This window comes from Rhamphochromis sp. 'chilingali', assembly GCF_963969265.1.
Source record: "Rhamphochromis sp. 'chilingali' genome assembly, chromosome: 5".
NCBI lineage: Eukaryota > Metazoa > Chordata > Actinopteri > Cichliformes > Cichlidae > Rhamphochromis > Rhamphochromis sp. 'chilingali'.
Genome location: NC_137932.1, coordinates 10,762,159 through 10,771,626, shown reverse-complemented (window position 1 = coordinate 10,771,626; position 9,468 = coordinate 10,762,159). Strand labels below are relative to the sequence as shown.

Sequence of the window (9,468 nt, the reverse complement as noted above, 5' to 3'; positions counted from 1 at the left end):
ATAAAGTATTTTAATTCTGATGACCACACAGAAGAAAGAAAAATTAAATAACAACAACAATGTACTTCTGGGGGCATAGCTGTGATCCAGACCCTGTTTGATTTTTGTTTTTTCTCACAGCCATTGTTTAAATATTTTTAGCTACTCAGTTTCAGATCAGAGTGTCTCTTAAGATGTGTTGAACTGTTCAAAGGGGTTTTTTCCTCTTGACTATTAGCAGTTAAACTTCAAACTTCAATAAAAAGCTGCTGAGTCATTCATTAACAAGAAAAAAACATGCTCAAAATCTTTAACAGTCTGATCTCATGTTTACTATAGACAGCGACTGCTGGGTTAAGCATGAGCCACTGTGTATTCATTTAAAAATCTCTTTTTCAAAGACCTCTGGTGCTCGGGGAAACAAATGACACATTATCCTGGTGGGCTGGCCTCTTAAAATAGCTGCAGTTTAGCTTAGCTGTAGCTTAAGACCATTCACCTGATTCAAAGATCCTTAAATTCCTGTCTCAATGCCTCATTATACAGTAAGCCAGCTGGAAATGCAAGCCAGGTTGTAAGACATGTAAGAGAGAAAAAACAAATGTTATCAGATTTATTTATTTTTTTTAGAAAAGCACACACACACATAGAGTGAGTGTTTTTGTGGCTTTTATGGGTGTTTCTAACGCCTAGAATAGTGTATGTTTTTGGTCACAGGTGTTTTAACCCAAACAAGTTGTTGTGCAACACTTCACTAAGGTTGTGTTCTGAATTCATTAGTGGGGTAATTTTACTACTTACGCCACAATAAGGTGCAAAACAGAATCATTACACGGCCGACACTGAAAACAGGGTTACATCACAGACAAATGTCCCCAATAACCTGTTTCGGTTTATTCTATTGCTCGTATATAAAGTTTAGTGTCAGCTGACGTAAGCCACGACTGGCCGTCAGGATCCATCTTCAGTCAGATCAGTGACCTTTGATAATAAAGTTAATCACAGGGTCAACTGTTCACCTGAGACCATTTCTTGGAAATGCATCAACACATTCTTACTGTATCAACACAGAGGTTATTTACGGGCGAGGTGGCTCTGATGCAAACAGGCACATCACTAATCAATCCCCTTAATTGTCTTTACCCACACACAATTACCAGCCCCCCAAATTAGAAATTCAAAGGATGGAGTGACGTGTGTTCTTTTATACTTTACTGGGACCTCCTGATTGACGTCTGTACATTTTTGTGTTCCCTTTATTTACGGGAAAAATTATGTTTTACCATTTAAAAAAAACAGCATTTTTAAATTGAAACCCATTCGAAAGAGTTCTTTTTATTCTCAGTGGTGTTTTCTCATTTAGACATTTATGACATAATTTTAATTCAGACAGTGAAGTTCTTGTTTTTAACATGTCAAGGCTGGAGTACAAACTAATGGGAAACATAATGCATCCCTACTGAATTACAATCCTGTATTTAATGAATTTCCCCAAGGCTTTAGAAAGCACCTACAGTGTTTACTAATACTGGGTGTCTAATATCTAATAGACTTTTAATGTTTCAGCAAAAATATCAGTGAATGTTAATCACTGTGGTCACTGACAGGAAACATGACAGTAATAATACTGTTTAACTAACATATTTACAATTCATTCTTTGAGAAGTGCTTGAAGGTCAAGTATCATAGTTACTAGAAACTAATTACTCATGTTGTGGTAACAATACCCATTAGTGGACTAACTGCTGCTGTACATAGTCACGTATGGTCATACCTGACCCACGAGATAGTGGGTCAGGTATGATCAGTCGTGGCGGGACACAACGGGGATTATCCGGCCTGCTTTTAACATCTGACATGGACATACACGTACAGAGCTTAAACAAGAGATTTGGGCCATTGTAGTGCTTGTTAAGCATGCTTAACCTGTTAATTGTGTACCTGTGCTTCACTAATACACTAAGACAGTTACATGTGGTTTAAAAAGTGATGCAGCGGTGACGTTGCAGCTTCTTGTCATTTTAAGGCTGTTTTAATAACCTCTCTGTACTACTGAGAGAATGGAAGTCTTGTAGCAGAGCATTTTGGTGTCATTCAGGTGAAAGCTTTGGTTTTGTTACCTTTGACCACCTTCACTCCATCATTTTGGCTTCAACAAAGAGGAAAAGCTTTAAAAGTGAATTACATGCTCTCTTTCCAGCAGAGGATGACACATAGACAAAGTCAGCAACTATTAAGTGAGTGTAATGCAGAATTTTGCAGTTAAAGAGCTGAACTTTTCTCTCAGGAACTGGCAGAGAATAGAAACATGAAATGAACAACAATGTTGCCTCATAATGCTTAATCATTAAATAAGCAACACTTAAACTTTGTTGACTTAAATAAATATGCCAGTGTCATCTTTGCAACTTATTTCTGCTACCATCATGTGGTCAAAATTCAACATTCTGGGTTTACTTTAAACAAAGAAAAGGAAAATACTGATAATCTGAAGTTTCTTGATTTTTAATAGCATTTAAGTAACAAACCAAAACTGTTACTGTAGTCATTCATACTCATTGAGAGATCTTCACGATGGATCAGCCAGGAGGAGGGGAGGATGACCGCAGATGGATGTGGTGAAGGAGGACATACAGAGGGTTGATGGGACAGAAGAGGACACAAGGGATAGGGTGCAATGGATGATCCACTGCTGCAAAACCCAAAAGGGAGCAGCTGAAAGAAGGAGAAAAATATTAAATAGCAAAAAAAAGGCTGTGGATTATGCAATGTTAAAGGAAAAAAAACAACCCACAACGTATCAGAGAAGAAATGTGTGATAGTTTGAAAATTATTTGATAGGGGTGTGCCACAGGGATCAGTCCTTGGACCTCTCCTACTGGAATGTCAAGAATGCAATGTTCCTTTTTTTATGTATCACTGTGCACCAGGCTCCAAGACTGAGTTAGTTTCCCACAACAAATAGTGTGGAGTTATAATTGGTAAGTGTCAATTTTATGACTCACAGACGGCAACTGGTTTTAAAAAAAGTAAAGTTGGAGTCTGGGATTTCTGTTTTAAAACTTTGTAATTAAATCAAATACTTCCTTTAATTTGAGGCAGGTAGGAGATTTTTTGCTACCACTTTTGAATTAGTGCAGGGTTATGCTGCTACGCTATCTACTGAGCACTGAGATTCATCACAAATCTTAAAGCATTTAACGGTTACTGCCTATTTTACGCTTGAGTTATGCTAGTACTTCTTTTAGACTCAGTCTATCAAGGGCTGAGTCTGCGACCCAGCGTTTTGAGTTTATTTTACATTTTACATTCTTATATTGGAAATACGTTAAGTTCTTGTGTGGTTATTACCAGCTTGGATTTAGTTGAGTTTTACTCTAGTTTATGTTTCACCTATGTCTCCTTTTTTCTGAGTCTTTTTCTGTTTGTCATGTGTTGTCTCCTCTTCTATGTAGGTTCCCCTTGTGTCTCTCTCCTCTGTGTCCCTCTCCCTCTTGTATCAAGCTTGCGTGTCCCAGTTCATGTTGCTCCATTTTTAATCTGTTTTATTTTGAAAGTTCTGGTGTTTCCATGTTCAGTGTGTTTAGTTTTACTTTTCCCTGTGACATCATGATCATTTGTGTCAGCTGTGTCCCCCAGGGGTTTCCACTTCCCTCAGTATCCTTCTGTGCATTTAGGTCTTCTGTCTTCCTCTGTTCTTTGTCGGGTTGTCTGTTGTCTTCGCGGCGAGTCATATCTGGTCACAGAGTTTTTTGGCTGTTTTTTTCTTACTACTGCTCAGGTTCATGTTCATGTTTTTGATTCTTCATGTTCATGTTTTGCATGTTCCTGTTCAGTTCCATGTTCCTGTCTCTCACGTCTTAGTTTTCATAGTTAGCTTAGCTGCTCCCAGCTTAGTTTCTAGTTTTTATTTGTCCCAGTACACCTTGTCTTGTTTTCTGTTTTTTAACATCAACCTGAAATAAACGGCTTGCTTTTTTAGTAAGGATTCAGTTCTGCCTCTCCCTTGTCTGCTTTTGGGTCCACACCATAAACACACCAGCGATCCCCGCCGTGACACAGTCACCTGTATATTCATTTCCACAAAGCAATTTTAGCAATTCTGCTCCAATCTTCCTTAATGTCCTACATACGTCAACAAAATAGTTTGGGTCTTAGAGTTATTCCCTCTGTCAACATCCGTAAATCTACTACACTAAGAAATAAAATGTTGCATTTACTCCACCCAGTTATGTCAACCGGTTCCACATAACTGGGTTAGTGAAATATAAAATGTATGATACACTTAATTTGAACAACAAATTTTAAGTACATCTGTCAAGCTTTGGCTAATTAAATGCAAATCACAAGAATGGTGTTGTATTAACTAAATATCATAATGTTGATCTAACTAACATGTTGACTTAAATTGACAACACTAAATAAAATCTACTCAACCAAAACAAGCCCTACTTACTCTATAAAATAAGATGTTGCATTTACTCCACCCAGTTATGTCAACCGGTTCCACACAACTGGGTTAGTGAAATCTAAAATGTATGACACATTTAATTTGAACAACAAATTTTAAGTACATCTGATAAATTGACTAACCCTAAACGAGCTCTACTGAAACTATAGGATTAAATTACTTACTCTATTTAAAGTAACTTGAATAAATCAAACACAATTTTATTCAGTTAACCCAACTTTAATAACACTTGGTGTAAAATGTGCTGAAGCAAACTTTGAGCTGTTCAAAATTCTAGATCAATGCCTTTTTCCTAAACAAAAATATCTTCACATATATGCAAGTGCATATTAAGTACAGGAAGACATAATGCAGAATGTTAAAATCAAGTTATTAAAACTGGAAAGTGTTGTGATTCCAACATTTTTAACATTAACATGACTTAATTTAAACTTGCTTCGGGTACAATGGAAAACTCACAATACAGTCCTATAAACAACAAGTAGAAATGACTTTAGTGGCATTTTTGTCCATATTTAAAAAAAACCTTTTTTTTTCCCCAAAACTTAAAATGAAGTCCAAACTTAGGAGCAGTCTTGTTCAATGTAGCTGGATGGTGGTAAAAGTTCAACATGAACAAAGCATGCCAAAAAGTATGAGGCCTTGCAGAAGTTCTTGCGGAATTCAAACTGAACAGTTTATAAAGTGCAAGGAGATGGGTTTGAGAATCTTGTAACCAGTTCAGTGTCCTCTATAGTTCAGTGCAGGCTGTTTCACTCAAGCAGTTTGTTTTTCAGAACTTGCACATTCATGGATAGGTTGTTCCCATCCAACTCCATCAGCACCTTCTGAAGAAATTCAAATATGTATTTCAGGTGCTTTGGGTACCTCAGATTTAGACTGTAGATTAGTCCAAGCAGGAGGGCACACCCCTTTGCCACATCACTAAGAGCTTTCAGCACAGTGTATCCTTCTATGATGACACCAATGTCCTCAGGTGTATCTGCAGAGTCTGCTCCTTCATGTCTGACAACACAGACTCCTAAAGTCAGCTGCTCCGTTTCTCTTCTTGCACTAAGATCCATATCCTTAAAATGAAAACAAAGGGGGGAAAAAGTTACTTGCATATAGATACATATGAACAAATGAGCCCACCTTCAATTTACTATCCCAAATTAAAAAAACCAAACAAACAAACTGATCTTTCCCCTTTTCTAACTTACCAAGAATTCCTTGAACAGGTCATCTGGCTTTTTATTTAAGTAGACACAGATAGTTTTTAGGACGCATTCCCGTCGAACATCAATGCTGATATTCTGGTGGAGATAAGAACTCAATGTGAGACAAGATTTTGGTTCTTTTCCACCTCTTCCCAAACCAAAGTCAAAAATATTAACAGATGAGTGATTAGCGATGAGTAATTAAACAATGTTTGACAACTCACATTAGTGACATTCAGTGAGGTTAATGATTGGTTAGGCACTGATTCTTCTGAGTCAGATCAACAAATATATGAACACAAAACTAGAAGCTTTTCATTTTTGACAATACATGAAAGCTTTCACTTTTGCTTTAATCAATTCTAGACTGTTCAACAATATAATTATTAATTGTACCCCTAAAAATGTTAAAATGAAATAGAAGATTAGAACTCGGCAATATGGATTCAAAATCCTATCACAATATTTTCTGGTATTTATTACGATAACAAGAGTTACAATAAAAGATAACAGTAACCACAATCACATCTGAGCCACTTTTGTTGCATCTACTGACAGACAGAACTAGCTGACCAACATAAAATGAAGGGGGAACACACAAATTGTCACTTTGATAATCAATGGAACTGATACAAGGAGTTAAATGCATTACATATAGCTGTATTACACATAATGCTGCATTTTAATGACACAAGATAAATGCATGTCTTACACTTTAATCACTGATATTAACACTAAACCAGATATCAACACGGGGTAGAATTCCTTCAAACAATGTAGCAACTTATTTGATGCATGTTTCTAAAATACACTATACATATATTTCATTCTTCAAACGGATCGGATCGCTGGCGCTCCTGGTGCTCATTACTGACACCAGGGAGCATGCGCGGTAGATGTTGGGAGTAATTTTAAAGCTGCAGTTCTTAGTAGGCAAGTTGCAGCTTAACATGAATCGTAAAACATTTTGGGAAATTACACCGAAGTGGGCCCAATAATATTTGTTAAATGCCTGACTAATAACACCTGTGAGAGGCATACAAGCTAGAATGCTAAAAAAAAAAAATTACCAGACATCATTTGTTTTAAAATAAAACATACAGAAGTACTCCCGAAAATGTCGGATGTTTATCATTTAGTACACATTAACCAAATATGTCATCCTTAAATGGTTGTACTTACCAAATAATCCTCAAATGGCAATGGATTTTATCCAGGCTTCTGAGCATGATGCAAGTTTCGTTTGAAAATGGCAGTTGTTCAAACTTCCACACTGCACATGTGCAAACTGAGAAGTACGGAGAGCCTGTTAGGACAATCCTCTTCAAATTAAAGTGCTGTTCATTTTAAATGAACTTTTTACGTTGAATTTAATGTACTGCATTTTGTTGTATTGAAATATTGTGTTATTAATTAAAATCAAAACAATATCCTTGTGTTTAGAGTTAAAAATCAATTGTGACATTAATTTTAACATAAAACGTTTACATAATGCTAGCAACATCAATGTATCATTTCTTAGAGTGTACTTTCAGATACTCCCTTAAAGAGAGAGACACCACAACATGTTTGCAAAGTTGCATCTGCTCCTGAGATCAAACCATAGGTCTTTTGCTTGTAAGGTGTGTAACCCACTACACTACGAAGCACTATTTGTGTCTACAACACATTCACATTTGCTGCTCCATTCACTTACAGACTGCTGCTTATCCTAAAGTTTTAAGTTACCTTAGCTTTGTGGTTGATATTTGGGAATCTTTTTACTTTTCACTCTTTATCTTGGTTTATTTATTTTGTTTATTTTGCTGTGTGTACATTACAAATCTTTGTAACCACTGCTGATTTCTTATAGCCTGTCTTGAGCAGTGTGTTGTTGCAAAGAGAACTTTTAAAATCATCTTTCAGATTTTCCCGGTCTGATAAATGTTGGAAAACAAGTTATTTTTAACACCTTATCGTCTTTACACTGTATTTATGCTCACTGTGGTTGCTCAGCAAACAGAAGGAGACGGGCTGAGATTAACTGTGACTCAGCAACTATCTGATGAGATCCACAGGTCACTGCAGCAGAACATGTTAGCCAAGAACAGAGATTAAAGCTTTAATTACTGTATGTCCACAGGCCAACTCACCAAGATGTTCCTAAGAGAATATCTGCTGAGCTGAGCTGTGCTTCTGTCACATAAAGAGTGACTTAAACTCAAATGTTTGCTCTCTGAACACTGCAGGACATTATATATATGTTTGATTTAAACATTAGGTAAGAGTAAAACCACCAAACACTCATGAAAATCAGGCAATATGTGCCTAAAAGTATCAATGGGCGAGAAATTAAAGGAAACCCTGATGGGTGTGTTGCTGCCTGTATTTATGGGGCACTGAATGATCTCATGAAGATGAATATTATATGAATTTATGCCATGGCCTTAACAATCATCAGATCTCAGCCCAGCAGCCCTCTCCATCACCGTCATCAAAATACCAAATGAGGTTGTACATTCACGCATCAAGTAAAGTTTCAGAATTCAAACCTAGACCATTCTCACTCAAATGCAGCCATTCCTTCTGTATATTCCAATAAACATTAAAGTCATTATAGTTTTCCTCCTCTCTTTCCTTACAAAAGCCCTGCCTGTATGTTCAAGGGCTGTCAATGAAGGGCACGTAAAACACTGAAAGGTGAAGACAGAAAACAAAAGGAAAGGTCAGAAACCATAACCGTGAGGGTAAGTCAGTGAAACAGCATGATTTAAAGCTGTTTAGCAGGTTTTGGGGGTTTTGGACATCATCAGGGCCAGAGCTTGGAAAATGCATGCTTTTTCAATCCTGCATTTGGGATTTTAAACGTAAATATAAATCATGTTTCCACTGGTCTCAGAGGCAATTGCACAAATTGTGCTGTATGTCTGAGGGCATTTCCCCTAAGATAGATGACTTGGCAGTAGCAATGTAGCTCAGCTGCACTGTTATATATGCCACAGGATTTTCTACATAAGTGTTATCAAACACTTGTAACTCACTGCTTCAGCACAAAGAGAGGAGACATTTACGTGATCACACCTCGTTAATTTTGAAGTGTAGGCCTAACACCGGTTAGATGTGTCTTTGCATATACAGCTCGCCCTTAGTGTTTGGGAACAATCACGCACCCACAAAGCTGCTGTTTCCTCTTTAAGTCTATAAATAAGCCCAGGAAGGACAAAACATGACAAAAAAAAAATACATTTCTACAGAATTAAAGATCATTGATTGAATTTCTTTTTCTTTTGACTAATGAATCTGGGAACACGTGACTGTATTTGCATAGAAAAGATAATGAGCTGCTGCATTTTAATAAGGTTCATATTTTATTGTTCTATTTATTCTTTTACTTAGTAAATGTGCAAACTTTCCTTTTAGTATTTTTCTAGCAATTTATTCCTTTTAATAGTTCCAGTCATTTACTGTTTAAGCAAACAAATGAAATGAATGAATGAAAAAACTCTGAAAGCATTATATTTTGTTCTTTTTTTTAATTTTAAATGCCAAAAATATAACTTAAAAAAATAAAGCTCTTTTGTTGTTAATGAGGTATTTAAAAGAAGAAAGAACGTGTGAGTAAAACATACAAATTCATAGGGTTAAAAAAGGAAAAGTGCTTTCTCACATCAATCTGTTTATGCTTCTGTGTGTACATGGGAATCTGATAGAAATATGTCTTTATTTCCCTCTTTATGCTTCACAGATATATGAAACTATTTGCTGAAAAGTTACATTTCAGCCTATAAATCATCTATGAAAATCCAATCATAATTGAATGACATTCTAAAGTCAGAATAG

The 9,468-nt window shown here is 36.3% G+C and overlaps 1 long non-coding RNA gene across 1 annotated transcript; it reads right to left on the bottom strand.

Annotated features, from left to right (window-relative positions):
• Positions 1 to 4,994: 4,994 nt before the first annotated feature.
• LOC308397472 lies at positions 4,995 to 6,921 on the bottom strand. Its single transcript, XR_013971780.1, has 3 exons — positions 6,832 to 6,921; positions 5,653 to 5,745; positions 4,995 to 5,517 (listed from the first exon to the last, which is right to left on the bottom strand). It is a non-coding gene; the product is annotated as an uncharacterized lncRNA (long non-coding RNA).
• Between the last annotated feature and the right edge of the window lie 2,547 nt (positions 6,922 to 9,468).